The sequence below is a fragment of the Callithrix jacchus genome, chromosome 3 (genome assembly GCF_049354715.1).
Source record: "Callithrix jacchus isolate 240 chromosome 3, calJac240_pri, whole genome shotgun sequence".
Classification (NCBI taxonomy): Eukaryota; Metazoa; Chordata; class Mammalia; order Primates; family Cebidae; genus Callithrix; species Callithrix jacchus.
Window position 1 is genome coordinate 58,261,625 of NC_133504.1, and position 22,770 is coordinate 58,284,394.

General features: G+C 38.0%; 1 long non-coding RNA gene across 1 annotated transcript; it reads right to left on the bottom strand.

The window, feature by feature from the left end:
* Nucleotides 1–1,027: 1,027 nt before the first annotated feature.
* LOC118152198 (uncharacterized) lies at nucleotides 1,028–22,750 on the bottom strand. Its single transcript, XR_004740640.3, has 5 exons — nucleotides 22,494–22,750; nucleotides 21,017–21,256; nucleotides 8,120–8,193; nucleotides 2,660–2,811; nucleotides 1,028–1,269 (listed from the first exon to the last, which is right to left on the bottom strand). It is a non-coding gene; the product is annotated as an uncharacterized LOC118152198 (long non-coding RNA).
* Between the last annotated feature and the right edge of the window lie 20 nt (nucleotides 22,751–22,770).

Below are 22,770 nucleotides of genomic sequence, written 5' to 3' on the forward strand. Positions count from 1 at the left end.
ATTTCCCAGCATCCCAGAACCAAAAGCTTTGCGTTTGGTTTAATATTCCTTATGTTCACTTTGTTGGTGAACATTTCTCCTTAGGCTGCAGTAAAGCAGTGAGTTGGTATCTCCTCCCCTTTGGTACAGACAGACACTATTTTAATGTTAGTCATGGCTCATGGATTGCATTATCAGGACATGCTTTGATAATGATCAACTGCAAACATTTCAGTGTCTTAAAATTGGGGTGTTTCTTACTCATGCTATGTCCCTCATTAGGTGGCTATGGGATTGCTTCACATGCACTTTCCTCTTCCTTAGAGGTACATATCCATTAGGCACATTTTCTGCCTTCTGAGTTTTCACAGGTAATCATTTTACCACATATTGTATCACTATGTAATAGATATTGTCATCGTTGTAGCTTCTGATTGTGGTTTCCTTTCTGTCCACTGCCTGACCTCACATTTTATTTTTCTTCTGGTAGAGCAGAATTCCACTTGTTAGTATCAATTTCTGAATCAGTAAGGAATGGCTAGGTTATGGCTAGGTTACCACAGTAGAAAACAACTTCAAAATCTCAGTGGCTTAAATGACCTAGGGTTCTTCCTTCCTTTTTTTTTTTTTTTTTTTTTTTTTTGAGATGGAGTCTTGCTCTGATGGTCTGTCACACAGGTTGGAGTGCAGTGGCATGATCTCAGCTCACTGGAACCTCTGCCTCCAGGGTTCAAGCAATTCTCTTGCCTCAATCTCCTAAGTAGCTGGGATTACAGGCACCCAGCTACTTATTTTGTATTTTTAGTAGAGATGGGTTTCGTGATCCCCCCACCTCAACCTTCCAAAGTGCTAGGACTACAGGCATGAGCCAGTGTGCCTGGATGACACAGGATTCTTTCTTACTCTTACTACACAATCATAATGGACTGAAGGACTCTGGTGTGTCATCCTCACTTGAAAATTCAGGTTGCTGAAGCTCCATTTACAGTTCCCTGGGCTGATATCTGTTACCTGTTGTTATGTAACAAATAACTCTAAAACTTAGTGATTTACAAAAACAACCATTTATTTGCTTACTATTTTGCAGCTTGGGTTGGTCTTTGCTGGGCAGTTCTGCCATTCTTTCCTGGAGCTCATGCAGCTACAGTCAGTTGGTGAATTGGCTGGAGACTGGCTGGTGCTGGCTGGCTTCACTCATGTGTCTGGGCTCAGCTGAGATTGCTGGGACAGCTGGGATGGCTGGATCTCTCAAACCATCTGGTCTGTCATCGTCAAGGAGATTAGCCTGGGCTTGTGTACATGGAGTACGAAGAAAGAGTAAGAGGTGAAGTTTTGAGACTTCTTGAGGAAAAAGCAAGTCAGAATGCCAACTCAGAGGCAAAAGGAGGGGAAACAGAGTCTACTTCTTGACTCTGAAGTGATAGAGAATTTAAAGCCATATTTAATCCACCAGAGCAGGAAAATGGGCTTGTGGCAAATTGTTTACTTGCTCTTAAAGATTTTGCCTGGACATGACAATTGTCATTTCCAGTCACACTTTCTAAACCAGAGCAAGTCACATGGCTATGTCAAACTTCAAAGAGATGGGAGAAATGAACTCCCTGTGTGAAGAAGGTAGATAGTGGAAAGTACTTGGTAAATGGAAATATGACATAAATAAGTTTTTCCAATTGTTGAGCATAAAATGGCTTTTATTATTAGGGATTGATGGGTTTCCCAGATTGGTCTCCCATAGTGTGTTGTTCAAGTAGCAGAATTAATCATTCAGTTAGATTCATCCATCATATTTAGGATGTTTGCCAGACATCGATGGCACTAGTGTGTACTGGCCCAAGCTTTTCCTAATGTTTAATCATTTTGTAGGCCTGCATTGATTAGAATAATCTTTACGATGTCTGTCATCAGTTTTTTTTTTCAGTGTAGCATCAACCCATTGGACTGTGAACACTGTTCTTAAAGGATTCTCATAACATTTATCACTTATTGATAAGATGGGTCATCCATATCTTTTTATTTGCTTAGTTCAAGGCAAAAAATCCAATTAATATGTGCATGAAGATGACTAAACAGAAATCATACAAATAATTGGAGTGTCATGTGTCACAAATTTACATTTAGTATAGTAGCAGTATTTGATATGAGCTCTGAAGAGAGTAATACGGAATCTCTTTGGAGGTTGTACTGTTTCAGTCAGAGATGGTCCCTGTGCATAAGTCAAAGGCTGGTGAGAGATGGAGGTGGGTCAGTACAAGTTATACGGTGTTCTTAACTATTTTCTAGATGAGATACAATAAGCCATGTCAAGAAAATAGTTATATACAACTAGGTATATATAAAACTTGTTTTTTAAATTTCACAAGTACAACTTTAGATAGAGTGAGTTCACCTTACAATCTGTTGAGAAGTCAGATGGCAGAGCAATGCAGGGAAATCTGAAAGGCTAATGCAGATATGAATAGTGTGGTGGGTACCAGGAAGGGCTTTGGAGCCTGGTGGATCTGGTTCAGGTCTTGGCTCTGCTGTTTTCTAGTAGTATAGCTTGGAGACTGCACATATGAACACCTAGGAGGACCACGATTCCACATCTGCCTTGCAGTTTGGGTCATGTGATTACATTCTGGCTACTAAAACGAGCAAAGGAACAGTGTATGCCACCATCGGGCCTGGGCCAGAAAAATACCTTTGCATATGTAATCCTCACTCAGCTGGCTGAAGGGAGAAGACTGGAGTGAACTTGAAAATGGACCCAGAAGACAGAAGGAGTCTGCGTCCTTGAATGACTTCAGGTAGCACAGCTCACTCACCCTCCCGCTCTTACTGTCCTGCATCAGGCTGGGACAGGAGCAAGAAAGTTTTACTTTGATAAGCCACTGAGATTTGGGGTTTGCTGTTATAGTAGCTGGTGTTACTCTATTACATGTGTGAAATTAGTCAGGATAGTAGTCCTTATCAGTTTCACTTTCCTCATCTATAAACAGGGGCAACTAACACCCACTTCATAAGATTTTTCTAAGGATTAAGAGAGAAAGTTTCTAAGTGCTTAACATAATGCCTAGCATACAGTAAATACTCAATAAAGGTTTGGTATCCTTATTATGAAGAACAGGATTACACATTGGAAGGTTAGAATTTTCCTTGTTGAAAGTAGAACAAACTATCTTTAAAAATCATTTGTCCTATTGGACCCTAAAGTTAATTATGGTAAACAGCTTGGAAAGACTGAGGCACAATGAACAGTTTATTGTGTCCTTGGTTGTATACCTTAGGCTAAATGGAAAAATAATAAATAGAAGAATGCTCTACTCAATTTATTTCTTTGGAGATGTGGATCAAGTAGAACAGGCCGGATAAGGGATATGAAACGATAAGTTGCTAATTCACCCTATTTATTAGTGGACACCAGCCCGTGCCAGGGAAGACATAGCTGATACTTATCAAGGCCAGTGTACACCAGGCACTGTTGAGGTGCATCTCCTGTGTTAACTCCTTAATCCGCATAGGATTTATAAGAAGTGGGTGCTACTGTTATCTCAGTTTTATAAGTGAGGAGATTGATGGACAGGATTTTTAATTATTCATTTGTCCAAGTCCAAGGCTAACTCAGCCGGCAAATGGCAGAGTCAGGGTTTGAATCAGGCAGCCTGATTCCAGGGCCCACACTTTTGGCCACTGAACCACACACTCTCACATATATATGCAGAGTAGGTGCTCCATAAATACTTATTCAATAAATGAAACATGCAACCTGACATGTTTCCAGAGGCCTATATCACACACATGGGAATTGGAACCTCCTTGAGAGCAATCAAATCCCTGACCCTTTTAAGATATTAAAATACGATGAAAGTGGTGAGGGAGAAGGACTGAAGAGCCATGTTGACGCTGTGTAAAACTAAAATTAACCCAGCATTCAAGTCGAGTTCCTGAGATGGCCACAGCCTCTGCTTGTTTGGCAGCTGCTTTCTGGCCTATGGCTACTTGGCCTCCACACATATCACAGGCAAGCCTAACAAGGGGTGAATTGGCAAATATGCGCAAATGCCCAACTTCAGCTATTTGAGAAGCTTCTGGCCTGGGCTTCCACAGAGGAACTGACTGCCATTGCACCTTCTCTAGCACTGGTCTGTGGTTGTGAGGAAGAGAAATGTCACTGAAAATGGAAGCACAATTTATACTTAACATTCACCAAATCACTCTTCAAAGCTTATCTGCTTTCCCAGCAATTTTGTGATAGATATCACTGCTTATGCTGTGTTACGAGCTACCCACAACTGATAATTTTTTTTACAAGGGATCATAAGGTGAGTGACAGTATACCCACCGCTAGCTGTCTCCAAAGGTGATCGCACATGAATATCTATATATAGATCTATACGAGGAAAGGAAATAGGCCAAGTTGACCTATGATTCCTTTCTTCCTAAAATTTCCCTGTGTCTGTGTCATAACTGTGATCTTAAATCTTATTTGGCGAGTCACAGAATGTGCTAGTTTATCAAAGACATAAAAAATGGACGTTTTTTGCCTTCTGAATTTCAATGAAAGAAGAGTGTTTGTCTTCACTATTGATCTATTCCATTGAGTAGTTCTTGTGATGATTACCCCTTTTCTATATTTATAGAGAATCAGCACTTCATAAATGTCAAAAGCCACTTTGCTTTACATAAGTGTCAGTGTTCTAACATTTCACAAAGTCAGCAATTATCATGAGAACCACATGTGGAAACGGGAAAATAAATAATTACTAAGGGAAGTAATTTTTTTCTTGATAAAATTGGGAAACGAGGAAGAGTTCTTTATCATCCGTCTTATTATTTGCACTGCTTGTCCTTGACCATGGAATATGTGTTACATGCCACTGTGGTATGTAAGCTTTCTGATCTCATTTTTCCACTTGGTTCTCTGTATCAAACATCCTCTCTCATGGGGCTTGAATATCAAGTGGGTTATAAAAGTCTCTTGCAATGTGGGACACTTGCACTGGGACAAAGAAAAATTACATTTTGATCATAGGAATCAGAAGGGGCAACCTTTCGGGGCCCTATGTAATTATCATATTAGGTTTATAAAGAAACTTTTATATACTTTCATGACAATGTAAGTGAAGATTTCAGACAATTTTTTAAATTGGGGGTGGAAGGTTTCTAAATAATGTTTAAGAGCTGTCTTGACCATTTACCCTCCACCGCATTGACCATCTCTTTCATGTCCTGTAGACATAATCTGTGCCTGTAGCGTTTTTTACTCTGGTCCCCAATAAGGCTACTTTGAAAAGTTGTCATAGCAACACCAGCGGCAGATAATATAACAGGGTGAGGAGGTGGCCTCCACTGGACTCCAGGCTTTGTTAGTTCATGCTGTTGTGTGCTAGAATGGCTTGTTCCAAGATAACATTTCATTGCAGCAAAAATACTCTGTGTTGGAGGCTCCTAAGAAAGCCATATCTTGTTCTCAAAATGGACTGATCATGTAAACCTCTCCCAGTGCCTTCTGGACCCCACTGCCTCTACTATTTAGTGGAGCCTATGTTCAATCTCTTGGCACATAGATTGTCATTCTCCACTGAATCATTCCTGATCATGTGGTTATTGAATGATGCTAAGTTGGGGCTTATAGTCTCTTCTGAATAGCTTTAGATAGAAAGGCAGCTTTTCACAGTATGTGGGAGCCTTGTACAGTTTTCTTTGTTGAGTCTGCTCGTAAAGTTTGAGATGTCCTGAGTATTTTTCAGCAGACTGCTGTCACCTTCACATGGTTGTTATACATGTCATGGCTCTCACATTTAATGACTGTGTTAAATGATGTTACTCCCATAGTTCAGAGGGATCGTTTGTAAAGCCCTGTATTTCAGGATATTGCAATGGAGTGATGAATTCCATCTGTCTTCCTGGCATAGGTTTTTGCTTCAGGTTTTTTGTGTTAAGGGTCCCAGGGTGTCACATTTTGTTGATTGAGTTGTTGTATCTTCTCAATGGATGAAAAAATTCTGCTTTCATTTTTTTGTACCTGTTTGATTTCTGTGGTTTGATTTTTGGTATTTAAAAAAAAATACCAGATTTTTAAGATTTCTTTCAGAGTTGCATTTTCTCTAGTCTATCTGCCCTTCTTACTTGCCTCTGTCTCTTTCATACTTTTTCTGGCCTCTCACTCTGACCTTATTGGAGCATGATGGACATCCAATAAATTTTGATTGTATTGACTTTTAGGAGGGACAGAAAGAAAGCATGATTTAAATCAATGCTATTTTAGTAGACCATCTTTATACTGAAGTCTTTCAAAGGGTTATGGCCTTATGTCAGGAAGTGGAATAGAGCTGAACTTCTCCTGCTGATAACCGACCATTCCCTGTTTGAAATAAAGAGCAGATTTGTTGGCTGAAGGCAGAGTGTGTGGACTGACACAATTTTCCAAGCCAATCTGATGACTGAGAATATTCATATATTGGAAAGACGTCTGTAACTGTCATGGGAAGCTAGCAAAAGAAGAAAGTAATTTTTGCTCCAGAATAAGCCACTTCTATGTTTGCGTATTTCCATCAGATTTATTGCCATGATTATTTTAAATACTCTTATGTAGAGTGAACAAAGAATGTATTTTGCCTTTCATCCCAATAACTCTGGTGATTTGCGATCCCTGATTTTGATCAGCTGAGGTAGTGCCATGTGAGGAAGCAGTGTGATAATAAATGAGAAGGCAGCAAAGATAAACTGCCCTGTCCTGCCTACTCACCTCCATCCTTTAAACACAGATTGACTCCAGGACATGAACGGACTGCCAAGTAGTTAACCTGCACAACAGCAGTAGAGCTGCAGCGGATAAACTGTTCTTTGATGAAAGCATCCCAGTGCCTCCTTAATTACATCCCTGAGGATTCACGTGTCTTAACTACCAGAATGCCACATTGTTGGGGTCACATGGAAAAGGAGTTAGAAGAATCAGACATGGGCAGATTAAATCACTCAGGGACTGTGGTTCTCAGAACTCTAACACAAGTGCAGAGGAAGTCCGATCATGATAGGGAGTAAATCACAGAGCATCTTGATATTGTTTCAGATTCCCCACTCTTCCTCCAAGCCTGCAATGCCCCACATAACTGAAGAATTAAATTTTCGTAATTGAAAAGATTCTAGGATAAAATGTTCATATTTCCAGTTTCCCAATGGGGGAAAAAGTAATACAGAAGGTAGACTTGTCTACAATACTGACTTGTAGCTCTAAATAGCAAAGTTAAAAAAATATTAAATACCATTCTATCTCATGTTATGAGGGTCCATAGTAAAATGACAAACAATGAGTTCTTGTTTTCTATTTTAAAAATGTCGGAGGAAAAGCAAATAGCATGGATTGTACTAGGAAATACAGCATCACCTGGCACACAGTGCTCAATAGTTATTTAAATAAAAAATAGTGCTACCTGGTCTCATAATTCAAGTTAATTCAATTCAGTTCAATATATTTCAGTTTGATTCAGCAATCATATACTACCCGTTATATGCAAGGCACTGTGTTAGTGGCTGCAGAGAATAACAAGACACAATCTGTTGTTGTTGGTGGTGGTGGCGGTGTTGGAGATAATTCAACACCAGACCAGTCAACAAATGTAGAATCTACAAAACAGGCAATGTTAGCTTCACAGGAGAGCTATCTAAAAAGTACTCACAAAGGTCATGACAGATGTATGAATATTACTTTCAGAGTACAGATTACAGAAGCAACCAAGCTGTAATCACTGGCAGCATTTATTCACTTAGGCATAACAAGTCATCTCAAACAGTGCATATTTGTAGCCCAGAATAAATGCATGGTGGTTTTATCGAACCTTTCTCTTATAAAGAATGTTGCATGGTCTAGTGGTGGGGGTAAGCACAGCAATTTTTAGCTCAATGGACCTGTGTTCAGATCCTACTTGTGCACACTGTTAGCTTTGTGAAAACTGGTAAATCTCTCTGATTCTCAATTCTTTTATCTCTCAAATAGAAATAATATTTCTATTAATACTAATTTCCAAGGTCGTGGTAGGATTTAAAGAGGATTCAAAATATCCTTAGTATAGCATTTGGCACATGGAAGACCTGTACCAAAGATTCCTTCCCTGTCCTCTCTTCTCTCACAAAGCAAACTTACACAAGTTAATCTACTCACCTGATACGTTTACCTTCCGGGTGCCGTGGAGAAGGGCAGTAATTTTTTTCTGGGCTGTTTACTTTTTAGTAGCACTAAGGAAACAAAGGGGAAAAATTTAAGAACATGCAACCAATGAAATGAACATTTCCCAAGATAAAGGGAACTCAGTGTGCTAAGTGGTGTATTGTCTGTGTTTTCAAAAACTAGCATTGATATTCAGAGTATTATTCCAAGCCTCTTTTACATACATGATCTAAAATTCATCTGAGTTGTGTTATATTTGAAAAGTAGTCAGCTTATTATGAATGTTTGACTGATAAATAGTTTATTAATATTATAGTTCAGCTCTATTTTCATTTCCTTCAATATTTGCATTTTTTGTTGCTAAAATTGAATAACACTGTACATATGACTGAAAGTAGTGGTGGATTACATTGCTGTGAATATTTTCCTCCCTTGAATTCAAGGTTATTTTCAGGTGTTAAATTCATTACGATTCATTGTTTCTCCCTCTTACCCTGTTTCTCTTTCTTTCTGGAAGGTTTTCTTGAAACACAGATTCCTCTTTATTTCCATAGTTTTCCTTTTTTCCTCCTAAGATTGTTATTGAAGATACCAGATTGGAAGTCCTCTGGAGTCTTTATGTCTTAAATCTCTTCCTCAATAAATATTTACTCATATGCCAAAAAAATCCCAGAAAAGTCTCTATTCAATAAAATTCCCCATTTGTAACATTCAAATCTTTATTTTAGTGACTAAAGCATTACTCATCATGGAACATTGTTTCTAATTTTCCTGATGAGTCAGAAAGACACAAAACACTATATATGGAAAAGTCACAGCAAATGGATATTTTAATTTATTTCATACAGGGTATATTAATTTGTAGAAAATCTTAAAAATCTGATAGTCAACTCAATTGATAATACTTAGATATAACATTTTCTTATGTTCTTCTTTTTCTTTTTCCCTCGCATACTTTCTCCCTTTCTTCTGTTCCTTATTTTTTCTCACCTAGATCATTTCATAAGCAGGGGCAATATACGGTGGCGGTGGCAGATTTTCCAAGGCTTACTGTGTTGCTTGCTCCGAATATTGTCCCTCCAAATCATTCACTTCTTTAGCTATATCTCATATTTAAGTGGAATCACAAACAAGTAGAAAATATATGGCAATCTGTCTTATTTTTAAACCATCCTCTCTTTTTAGAGATATGCTCTTAGTGGATCTACTTCACTTCATTATATAACACATATTTAGTGAGCATTTTTTCCCCAGACACTATATTCGTTGCTAGAAACACAGTGGTGAATAAGTGAGACCTATGAATGAGAGTCAGTGGCTATAAAGCCAAGGTTTCTTATGTCCAGTGCAGTTCACATTCCGTCAGGGTGTTTGATAAAGTACATCCAGCTTCTCAGAAGACTAGAGGTTATGAGTTCTGCTGGTTAAATAAATCCCAGGCACAGAGAAAACCTTCAATAAGAAGTCAATATCAATCAATAAAATATCAATATCAAGAAGAAAATATCAGCAATGAAGAGAAAACCTTGTTTCTTGAAGTTCCAGCCTGAACTAGAGAAATCATTTTACTCATTTAAGCTTAAAACGTTTTTAAGCATTTCAACTCCTGTCATTCAGACAAGCTTTCCTCATTTGTTAGAAAAAATGACCAAGCTGACTGACAGTTACTCAATACAACCTGGAGAGGTGCATTAAGAACTATACTAGACTCTGTTCAGAGGCTGGGAAGGTGGTGGTAATAGTTCTCTAACAGCCATTTTTAATAGATGATAAAAATAACCTTTTTGATACTTAAATCATTTTGCTTCGAAGGGCATTTAATCAGGCCCATTGCCAAATGCTAATTAATGATACAAGCAGAGAATTTTATTTAAATTTGTTAAACTAATATGTTGAAATATAAATAGAAACTGCCAGTTGAGAGGAACTTGTCAAAGGGTGGAATGTGTGAGGTGAAGGAACAAACACCAAACTTTAAAACAATAGAACTGCTGTGTTACAGAAGGTAATTGAAATAGAAACCTTGTAAAGAAGATAAGTTATTTGTAAAAATCTCTTCATGAGATTTAAAAACACTCAAACTACTTAAAACTATATACAATCATGAGAATTATTTTAGGCTAACACATTAAATGGGATGAATTTAACTCAGGTGTGAGAGAAATTATTACGAGATGTGTAGTATAAAGTATCTCTTTTTTGGAGCATATTTGCTTATTCCAAAGTTTATGTCTTCTCTTGGTGTTAGTCCTGAGTTTATTTCCCAACTCCAGATGCTGGTGATGTCAGACTTTGGGTTTTGATTTGCAAAGGAAGTTTGTTGCAGGGATATGATACCACCTATGGCTAATGGCTAACAAGATTAATAACATGCTCAGTGGAGCAATGATATACTGTTAAATCCAGATATGTCTGGGGTATTATGAAGCATGTCTTCCACTGGGAAGTCCAATGATTTGGCTCTTTGCCACTCATGTTTCTGACTGTCCCAGTGGCTTTACTGTGGATTAAAACTACTGGGTTAGCCAAAGGCATAAGACATACCGAACGCTAAGAGAGGAGTGGGAGGCCCACACTCTTCCATTCTCATTAGATGTAAGCATAAATGGGAAGGCCTATTTTGTTTTTCCATGTTAGTAGAAAGACTGGATCTATAGACCTCTAAACTGTGGTCCAGCAGCTCACCACTGAATATAATGAACTGAGTAATTCTGGTTAAAGAAACAAGCACTTTGGGTTAAGGAGCTGTCTATAAGAATAGGTTTGATGGGATCCGCTTCATAAGGTATAGAACTACTGTGTAGGGACCTGCAGGTTATTGACACATTAAGCAACGGTATAAGATATCATCTGCTCTATTCTAATTGCTCTGAGATTTCTCAACTTAGTGCCTTTGTTTGTGCTAATTTTCCTCCCTAGAGTAAACCCCCTCCAGTTCGTTCCTTCCTATATATTCATCCATTATATGCCAATCAAATTCCACTTTCACTGGAAAAACCTTGGAGAACCCCATCTAGAATTAGTATCTTACCCTGCTGAAAAAAGACCTTGAATAAATTTAAAATCCACAGGATTAATGGCACTTAGTGCCTCAAGTTATGTGATACGTCATATAATATCTTGTTTTGCAATTGCTTGGATACTTATCTTTTCAAATTAGATTTCACATTCAGAGAAGGCAGGAATGACACCTTGGAATTTCCTAAGTCTTTGTGCAGTCTCCGGCTTGGGAAAGTTGCACAGTAAATATTTGTTGATGATCAAATAAATGAACACAGTGGGCTGAACTCAAATGATCAATGTCATCAACAAGCTGGTGACAACAGTGTGTTGTTCACTCTGTCAAGACAAGCTGTCCTGTTTCTCTACTCTTCACTGTGGCTCTAATGACTGAAAGGGACCTCACTGCATCTCATTAAGTGAAACATTAAACATGGTATAAACATCTGGGTATGCTCAAGATAGACACATTCAAATCTGTGTTACCAAATGACTACAAAATGCCTGACAAGGCTTTTCAGTGTTTCTTTTTGCTTACAGAAGATCTCAGTCAACATTTGGATTCTCGTAAGTACCGGGTGATGTAACTCCCTTGGCATCACAAGGGGATCATATTTTTAGTTGCTCTTCTCAAGACCTGATGTCTTCTACCTGAAACCTTAGGAATGAAATAGACTTTACCCACTTCTTCCCTTTACAGAGGAAGAAAGAGAGAGACTCATAGAGTTTAAAGGACTTACTCAAGGTCATTCAGCTTGTTATTGACAGAGCAACCCAGGTTTCTGTACTCTTACTGCCATCCGTCTGAATACAATATAATTCACAGATGGTTGCACTATTTGACCCTAAGAAACAGACCAAACTCTTAATTTCTTGACTGTTTTGTATCATCTTTCTATATCATCTGGAGCTATTTTGATCTTCATGTATCAAACCTTGAAAGCCTCTGTCAACTAGGCTATTTCACAGATGAGGAGACTGTATCATATATAAGTTAAAATAGTTCACTTGAGGTCAGCGACAACTGAGCCCATGTAGAAATGATAGTTACCACCATTTGAGCTTCTATTGTGAGATGCCATTCTGGCAAAGAAAAAGCATTTATTTTTCTTTGTTCTTGCTTGGTTGGTTTTTCCTGGGACCAATAACAGGCATTTATAATGAAAATTGTTACTATGAATACTCGTCCACTGGTGGATGCAAAGCAAGGCATGGTGAAATTGAGAACTGAGACCCTGCCCCGTTCCTGATCTGCTCCTGCAAGGTATTGAGCTTTCCTGCAAAGACCTCTGCAGGTGTGAGGGTTCCCAATGACGCCTGGCATGTACTGACAACTCAATTTTCAGCTTTAAAGATTAAGTAGCATTAGACTACGTTCCTTCCTTTCTGTGGTGACCTCCTTTTCTCCCAGCCCCCAATGCGACTTGAGTGTCTTTCCATTGCCATTTATAATGGTGGTACCGTGAGGCCACTGGTATTTATTTGAAATTCCATCTTTTGATTCTTCCAGTGATGCCCATTTTTAGATTTCTCATTGATGATAGGTTCCACACAGAAACAGAGAGTGGCTCTCTCCCCATTTCTTTGCCTCACTTTCTTACTTGGGCCCTAAAACCACTACTGGGGTATATAGTCTCAAGCAGTCTCTTTAGAAAACAGATCCTGCAGACTCTGGCCCTAATTCCTCCCTGTTTTTGGGATACAATATGAGTTCAAGTGGCAGGGAAGAGATGGGTCCCATTATATCCTCTTGTCTTAGTCATCTGGGGCTTGATATGATTTGGGTGTATCCCCACCCAAAATCTCATCTTGAATTATAATCTCCATAATCCCCACGTGTCAAGGGAAAGACCAGGGGGAGGTAATTGAATCATGGGGGCAGTTTTCCCCTGCTGTTCTCATGATAGGGAGTGACTTCTCATGAGATCTGATGGTTTTCTAAGTGTCTGGCAGTTCCTCCTGTGTTCATTCTCCTTCCTACTGCCTTGTGAAAAAAGTACCTTGCTTCCCCTTCACCTTCTGCCATGATTGTAAGTTTCCTGAGGCCTCCCCAGCCATGCAGAACTGTGAGTTGATTAAGCCTCTTTCCTTTATAAATTACCCAGTCTCAGGCAGTTCTTCAAAGCAGTGTGAAAATGGACTAATACAGGACTGCTATGACAAATTATCGCAGTCTGGGTAGCTTAAACAACAAACATTTCTCTCTCACAGTTCTGCGGGTTGGAAGTCCAAGATTGGTGTGGCAGCATGGCAGGGTTCTGGTGAGGGCCTTCTTCCAGGCTGCAGACAGCCGACTTATGAGATGCTCACATGACAGAAAGGGTGTGCATTTTTCTCTGAGTTCTTCTTATAAGGGCACTCGTACCATTTGTGAGGGCTCCTCTCATGACTTAATTACTTTCCAGGCCCCACCTCCAAAAACCATTACTGAGGGTTAGGATTTCATCACAGGAATTTGGGAGGACACAAACATTCAGTCCATAACACCTATTTTCTTAAGTTTTCCCTCCTCTTTCCTAAACCTCTCTCATAGTTTTCTAAAGCAAAAACATGAATATTCCTTATTCTCCTTCTGCAAAAATCCAAAAGAGCATTGCATATCAACTGATGTAAAGAGTTGGTGGAAGAGGTCACAGTCTCTGTTCCTTGGACAGTGGGCAAAACACAAACAGGAAGCCCCTCACTCCTATTGTTTTCACATCCGTACTCCAAGCAACATATTTTGACATATATTGTCATATTTAATTCTTACAACTTTTTTATGTTAAGTGTTCTTTTTAATTTTAGTTTTTAAGTTGGCAAATAATAATTGTACATATTCATGGGATACATAGTTATGTTTCAGTACATACAATATATCATGATAGATTAGGATGATTAGCATACCCATCATCTCATTTATCATTTCTTTATGTTGGGAATATTTAATATCCTCCTTTGAGCTATTTGAAACTATATTTTTGGTTAACTCAAGTCAGTGCTCAGTGATGTAGAACACTGAAAATTATTCCTCCCATCCAGCTGTAATTTTGTATCCTTTAACAAATCTCTCCCTGTGGACTTCTTCCTTTTACTTTCCCCAAGTTTTCCTCTCTTCTACTTTTTACTTCGATGAAATCAACTTTTTGAAGGTTCAACGTGAGTGAGAACATGTGGTGTCTAACTTTCTGTGCCTGACTTATTTCACTTAACATGATGTCCTCTAGTTCCATCCATGTTGTCACAAATGACAGGATTATGTTTCTTTTATGGCTAAATAGTATTCCATGGTGAATATGTACCACATTTTTTAATCTATTCATCTGTTGTAGGACACTATATGTTGACTATTGTAAATAATGCTGAAATAAACCTGGGGGTACAGATATCTCTCTGAAAATACTTATTTTCTTTCCTTTAGATAAATGCCCAGTAGTAAGATTGCTGGATCATATGGTAGTTCTATTTGTAGTTTTCTGAGAGACCCCTATACTGTTTCACATAGGGACTGTACTAGTTTGAATTCCTATCAACAGTGTATAAGGGTTTCCTTTTCTCCATATCCTTACTTGTATTTATTGTTTTTCATTTCGATAATAGTCATCCTGATTAGAGTGGAATGACACCTTATTGTGGTTTTGATTTGAAGTTCTCTGATGATTAGTGATGTTGAACCTTTTTTTCATATATTTGTTGGCCATTTGTATATCTTCCTTTTAAAAATTTCCATTCAGATCATTTTCCCATTTTTAAATCAGATGTTTAAACATTTTGCTGTTGAGATGTTTCAGTTCCTTGTATATTCTAGATATTAATTCCTGTTGAAGAGTAGTTTGCAAATGTCATCTTCCATTCTGTTAGGCTGTCTTTTCATCATGTTAATTGTTTCTTTTGCTGTGCAGAAGGTTTTTAGTTTAAATATAATACCATTTGTTTATTTTTGCTTTTGTTGACTATGCTTTTGAGGTCTTGGTCATATAATCTTTTCTCAGATCAATGTTCTGAAGCATTTCCCCTTTTTCTTCTTCTGGTGCTTTCATCATTTCAGGTCTTACATTTAGGTCATTGATCCATTTTGAGTTGATTTTTGTATAAGGTGAGAGAGAGAGCAGTCTATTTTCATTCATCTGCAGATGGAGTATTCTCAGCATCATTTATTGAAGAGAGATGGTTCTTTCCCAAATGAATATTCCTGGCACCTTTGTCAAAAATCAATTGTCTATAGATATTTGGATTAATTTCTGGGTTCCCTATTGAGTTCCATTGGTTTATATGTCTGTTTTTATGCCAGTAAGGTGCTGTTTTGGTTACTACAGCTTTGTTACACAATTTGAGATCTGGTGGTATGATACCTCCAGCTCTGTTCTTTGTTCTCAGGATTGCTCTGGTTATCTGAGGCCTTTCATGGTTCTATGCAATTTTTTGAATTTTAAAACATATTTCTGTGAAGAATGCCATTGGTATTTTGATAGGGGTTACATTGAATCTGTAGATTGCTTTCGGTAGTATTATTATTTTAGCAATGTTAATTTTTCCAACCAATGGATTTTTTTTGTTTGTTTGTATCCTCTTTAATTTCTTCTATCAGTGTTTTATAATTTTGCTTGTAGAGGTCTTTCACCTCTTTGGTTAAATTTATTCAGCAGTAACTTTTTTCTGTATCTATTGTAAACATAATTGATTTCTTTTTGGCTATTTTATAGCAGTGTGTAAAAATACCTTCTTGATTTCTTTTTGGCTATTTTATAGCAGTGTGTAAAAATGTTACTGGTTTTTGTATATTAATTTTGTATCCTGCAACTTTACAAAATTGGTTGATCAGTTCTAAGCATTTTTTTGTACAGTTTTTCTATGTATACCATTATGTCATCTGTAAACAGAGATAATTTGACTTTCTTCTTTCCAATTTGATGCTCTTTATTTCTTCCTTTTTCTAATTGCTCTGGCTAGGACTTCCAGTATTATGTTGAATAAGAAAGTCACGAGAAAGTGGAAATCCTTGTCTTGTTCCAGTTCTTAGAGGAAAAGTTATCAACCTTTCCCTGTTCAGTAAGATGTTAGTTGTGGACATCTCACAATATTTTGAAGGGTAATACTATTACTCCAAATTTAAAGTTGAGAGAAATAAAGCTCAGAGAGATTAAGAGACTTCGTCGTCCTTTGTAGGGACTTGGATGAATCTGGAAACCATCATTCTCAGCAAGCTGACACAAGAACAGAAAATCAAACACCCAATGTTCTCACTCATAGGTGGGTGTTGAACAATAAGAACACGTGGACTCAGGGAGAGGAGGATCACACACTGGGGACAGTTGGTGGGAGGTAGGGGAGAGACAGCGGGGGGAGGAGGGGAGGGAGGGGAAGGTGGGGAGGGATAACATGGGGGGAAATGCCAGCTATAGCTTGCATGAAAAGTAAAATAAATAAATTAATTAATTAAAAAAAAGGAGACTTCCTTAAGGTTAAGAAACTTAGTCAAATCAGACAATTACAGATGAAAAAATTTGGATTCCAGCCCAGGTCTGGCTGACTCTCCAGCTGATATTCTTTCACTGGGTATATACCTGCTTTGGTGGTACCTAACAGCTTATCAAACTGCTATTTCAATTATATCAAATTATATTTGTTAGCTGAGCTGTGCCTACCTGTTCAAATCAATGCTACAGGTAGGGAAGCAATATAATACTATGAGAAATATACAAAGTCAGCACATTTTAAATTATTTTTTTCCCCTAGGTAAATGCATAAGAGTCACCTGGGGTTCTTGTTAAACAAGCAAATCCCTGGGCCCTGTCCCAGTGATTGTCATCACCCCAGGCTATGTAAACTTCAGGTGACCATGGAAACCCTGGTGTGAAAGATATCTGTCTGGCTGGGGAGCAGAGCAGTGTTTATTAATATAAATGAAATGAGGTCTTTACACCATACTTGACCTACAGGACCATTTCTGCTCGAGCTATCTCATCTTGGGCAAAGGTTATTCAGATTGTTAACATCTGTGCTAAAGAGCATGCATGCATTTCCTGAGGTCCTTGGACTATCTGCTTAAGAAGAAGGTGTTTATTAAAAAACTGAGATATACCAATACCTTCCCAGATCTACTAATCTGTAGGCTTTGAGCCCAGAAACCTGCATTTTTAACATGCTCCTAGCTGAGCATTATGCACAATCAACACTAGATCCAAACACAAACACACACACAAACAAAAACAGGAATGAATTCAGAAATAGCTCTTTCCATCCTGCGTCCAAAATTAGTCTGTGTTGGAATGGTAAACAAATGAAAAAATATGACCAAAAGGCATCTCTAGGCATTGTTTCAATTATATTTGTCAGCTGGACTGTGCCTATCTGTTCAAATCAATAAAATAAAGAGGACAGCAATGATAATGATAAAATAAATAAACAAAATTAGAGCATACTAGAGTAATTCTTTTCTCCCCCTAGGTTAGTGAAGTATATACCTCCTAGTTGCTTTTCCCCATAGACTTTCAAAGGAGATAGTGGGGACTGAGGTCCTGTGAGATTGCAAGTGATTGAAACCACAAGAACGTTGGAGCATAAGGGTTAGAATTAATTAGCATCCTTAAAACAGCAGCACTAGGCCCTTGAATTTCTGGAACATATGAATGGTAACTGTTGATTTCTCAACCCAAAGCAGAACATCTGTTCTTTTGCAGAGAGTTAGCAAAGATTGAAATGCAGAGTCAGGTGGGGGTAGAGTTGTAAGGAAATGCAGTTTGTATCATAGCTGTCCATTTGGTTTATTATTAGATAGCACTCAGTGTAATTGCTTTCTCAAGAATTTTTAGATGTCTGACACATACACTGTACATCGTGTGGGATTTTATTGGACCTTAATCCTCTGTAAAGTTATTCCAATCAGAAGTGCATATAAGAAGTATCTATAAAATGTGAACAATCTGTATTCAGAATCAATTTTGAATTAAACACAATTCATTAATTCCCATTAAATCATAGTCTTTGTCATCTTATCTGCCTGAATCTTTGGGAGATATAAATCTGATAGTGAAGGAAGGAAAGGATGAAGACGAAGCAAGGGGAAGGAATTGTTTCTGAAGTAAATGACTATATCTTAGATAACCATAAGATAATGGCAAAGAGAAGTTGAAACAAAAATAAACAGAATTATTAAAACTAGCAAGGATAGACCCTCATATAATCTTTAATTATCATAAAGTGTCATAATTTTTATCATTTATTCATTTTCACTTTAACATAAGGAGTCATAGAGACATTGGATTCCATCCCAGCGTTGCTACATACTTGTTCTGTGATCTTTGGGAAGTCATTTAAATTTTCTATGTAAAGAGAGTTTATGTAAAATAGAAATAATAATTCCATCCTTGTGAGGGTCTTGTAAGGATGAAAGTAAAAGAGTGGGTGCCTAGCAAAATGCCTGCCATAGAAGGTATTTAGAGATGCTAGTTACTTCTCTTCCTCCTCCTCTGATTTCTACTAAGTGTTATGCAGCTGACATTTTCATGTTCTGACTTGATAGAATTGGATTATTCGGTTGCTGCTTCACTAAATTAATTGGAAAGTGAATGGCTGACTACATTAATTTTCTGTCTGTTGCTCTACAAACAAATATGGTTGCTTGTTATAAGTGGAAATGGGTGGAGAGTGGTTCAGTTGGGAGTGAAGAGATAGGTGATGTTTGAAAAGCAGATTCGTTTTTATTTCTACAGAATTGTTAGTTACATCTATTCTTCCACTGGGATAGAAACAAATCAAAATATTGTGGCACTCACTTTTGTTTCATTTTCCGCCATACTTCTGGATATCTGAAGCATCCTTGAAAGCCCGCTGCATGAGGAGAGGGTTTGGGAATAGAAGGCGACCTGGGGGAGCAGGCACTGAGACAGATGGAGCTTTCTGCTCCCTTTTTCTTGGGAATGACTCAGTTTTTCCTTCAAGGGCTGATATTTTGGTAGGCTTTAAAAATATTAAAAATGCTGCTCCATTAGCATTTTCTAGTATAGAGTTTATTATAAGGTACAAAGGGGCTTATTGAGTGGGAAATGAAAGAAGCAAGATCAACAACCAGATTTAGATCATTAGTGTCATTAGGAACTTGGCTCTTTCCAATTTATACTTTAATGCTTTGATTTCTAGAGTTACATTTAGTTGGCTTGATGGTGAGTGATTAACTCTGTGTGGGTATAGCTAGCATCTCCGACTTCTCTAATGAGCTTCCGAATTATGCCTTTTATTAATTAAATTAATTCAGCCAGATGATTTGATTTCTATGGCCTCCTTAGTGGTGAGTACCATCTCTGTGGTAAGGAAAGCTCATAAGAGTTCAGATTTTACCTGGCAATTGGTAGCTGTATTGCCCTTCACCATTTTGCCCTTATGGCTAGGGATCAGAATTCCTATGTCAGGAAGAGAGAAGATGAAATCTAAAAGTAAAAGATTACATTTTATGTTTTCAGCTTTCACAGAAGATTCTCAAAACAGTTTTCAAGCATTCCTCATGCCTTATTTAATCTAAGTAAAAGTAATCTAGGTAAAAGAGGGAAATCTTTTTTATAAGACAAACAATAAGCTGTAGACTTTTTTTTTTTTTTTTTGAAATGGAGTTTTGCTCTTGTTACCCAGGCTGGAGTGCAATGGCGCGATCTCGGCTCACCGCAATCTCCGCCTCCTAGGTTCAGGCAATTCTCCTGCCTCAGCCTCCTTAAGTTGTAGACTTTTAACAGTCACTTTTGGCCTTATTTCCCATCTATAAGGGTAAAATGTCCTTCTATAAGGACACTGTAAGCAATGGCCCTTTGGGACTAAGAAATAGAAATGAAATTGACAGTAGGATTAGGAACTGACACACTTGTTTCTTACAGAAAATAGACTAAGTTTACTTCCATAAGGATATGGAAATGATCAAATCTGGGGTTTCCTATAGCGGTTCTTATTTAGTAATTTTTCAGAAATCCAAGATTTTGGTTAAGCCTATGATGATTGTTAGTGAAGTCATAACAAATACAGGACTAATATTGGACATAGAAGAAATAGAATAATAACCTAAATTTAAAAAGGAAGCATGTAATAAATCCACTGGCCCACATTACCTAGCAATAAAAACAAATTCATTCTCTTGGTTCCTTTTATTTTACACCTTGCATAAGGTATATCATCCTTTTTTGGATTTCTTTCTTTTTTTTTTTTTGAGTCAGTGCCAGAAGGAAGACACACAGGTGTCACAAGTGTATTTTTTTCTGGAGCCTTAAAAGGAAATTTCAGGCAGATTTCGTTAGGAAATAGTATTCATTGCTGAACTGCAAATTAGATTGCAAGTGCTTTGGGCATTCTTAGTAAATTATATAGCTAAAACCTGAAGCTATACTAAACCCTTTGAATTTAATTTGACTGCTGGCAGCCATCAATGGTTAAAAGATTTTAGAAATCCTGAACGCTAATGCTTGAATGTGCTGGTAGGGGATGTTGTAGAAAAGACAGGTGGCTCAGAGAGCTAAATAAAACACCGGGCTTTTACAGACTATTAAAAAACTAATACAATAAAAATGAATATACTGTTTAATATCGCAAGTAGTGCTAACGTAATCAAGGCACACACAGCCTTATGAGGTGCAAGTTCATTTTTCTACCTTCTGAATTATTACTAGTACAATTTACCTCTCTACTCTGCAGTCTTCATTCTGGGAAAACTTGTCTTTCCCTGTATTGCTGGCCTGTGTCCTTTTGCATGCTAATGCAATATTCTGTTCTAACCTGATGGTAACAGATCAGCAAGTATCTCTGGCTCCCTTTCTTACCTAATTCAATTCCGGTTGAGCGGGAACACAACGTTTGTCTTAAACAGTCCTAAGATATTTCATATGAGATTCAATTAAACTATTTCCTAGTCTAAGTATCCATTCAGTTTCTTACCTTTCGGCAGGAATGGAATTTTTTCTTCCTGTGAAAAAAACAGTACTTAAAAGCAAGCAATTGAAAGAATAGGGATGAGAGGGAGAGGTGTGGGCCGGAGGAGGCGAACCATGCTGTTTGGCACAGTCAGCTAATTGTTTCAGCCTTTGTTTTGCTGTTCCCTCTGAAGATGAGCTGTATTTTAATTACCACATGAAAGATTTGTCTTGATTAGATGGCTAGGAGGAGGTGTCGGTGCTTCTGAAAGAGAAGAAAATGCACAGAGAAGGGGAAAGAGGCAGGAAACATGGATTTATTTCAGAATTTTTTTAAGTTTCTGCCACCCTCCATCTCCCCTTGCTACCACACACCCTACTTCTGCTCAGATTCCATTTAAGGTACAAAAGAAGCGTTGGGATGTTTGATGACAAAAGACACAGTGTTTTGAAATAGAATCCTTTTTGCTTGGGATGAGGAATGCATGCAGGAAAACTTTGCTGAAGTGTGCCTCGAAAGAAATTAGGCAAAACTCTGTCTTAATGCCATGAAGAATAACTACTATGCAGTGCTGCCAGGGTTTTCTGTATTACTTTCTGAAATTGAAAAAATGGCATCATTTGCCAGCCAGGTCTAGACACTGGTTAGACAATGTGGGTAGAAAGATAAATAAGATTAAAACTCTCTGCACTTGGATTGCTCACAGGGAGGGAGACAAACAAATGGGTACCTTTCTGCATAGTAAGTGCTCTCATAGAACATGTAAAGGTGCTCCTGGAGAATGGTGGATGAGATGCCTAAGATCACCCACCAGCTGGGATGTGGGTTGGTAAGGCTTCATGGGAGAGGTCATCCTTCTGTATCTTGAGGGATGAGTGATAGGGAAAAGGGTCTGCATATGGAAGTAGGATGAGGACTGAAAGGTCTTCACAAGGTTTAGCAATTAGGTGGCCCCTGGTAACATTAATGAGGGGAGTTGAAGAGAGTGGTAGGGGTGGAAGCCAGGTTGTCAAGCACGTAAGATTGAAAGGGCAGCAGAGAAAATTCTTTGGATTTTTCTTTTGAGAAGATTACTTGTGGAGGAAAGAAGAAAGATAAATTCTTAAGGTGTTTCAGTCAGTCTTGCATGTAAAGCAAAGCAGAATGTCGTTATTTAGATAGCTCAGGCTTCAAAGTTTGGCTGTTAAAGGAAAACCAGATTCTACTTGGTTTGCATTTTCCAAATGGTGAATGCAAACGAAGTTAGCAGACCATTTCTCTGCCTCTATGACACAGCCTTTAAAGGGAAATATTTCTTATAGTCTATGAAATTCTCTTTACTCTGGACATTTTTTGATTTTTTAAAAACAGCAGATAAAGAACAGTTTAGTTTAATGCTTTGGTTTTAAATAAGACTATGCAATATAAATGAGTTTAGCTTTACATAACAGCTAGAGAAGCAGTAGATGTTTAACCTAAGGTAATGTTTAGTTGCATAAATAGACTTTTTAGAAAAACTCACAAAACGCATTTGATTCATTCATTCTTTAAAATGATAATTCTTAACTTCTTCATAAAAATCAGTATGAGACGCACAAATACCAGATTTTCAGTTTGTTTTCTTTTTTTTTTTTTTTTTTTTTTGAGACGGAGTTTCGCTCTTGTTACCCAGGCTGGAGTGCAATGGCGCGATCTCGGCTCACCGCAATCTCCGCCTCCTGGGTTCAGGCAATTCTCCTGCCTCAGCCTCCCGAGTAGCTGGGATTACAGGCTCGAGCCACCGCGCCCGGCCTTCTTTT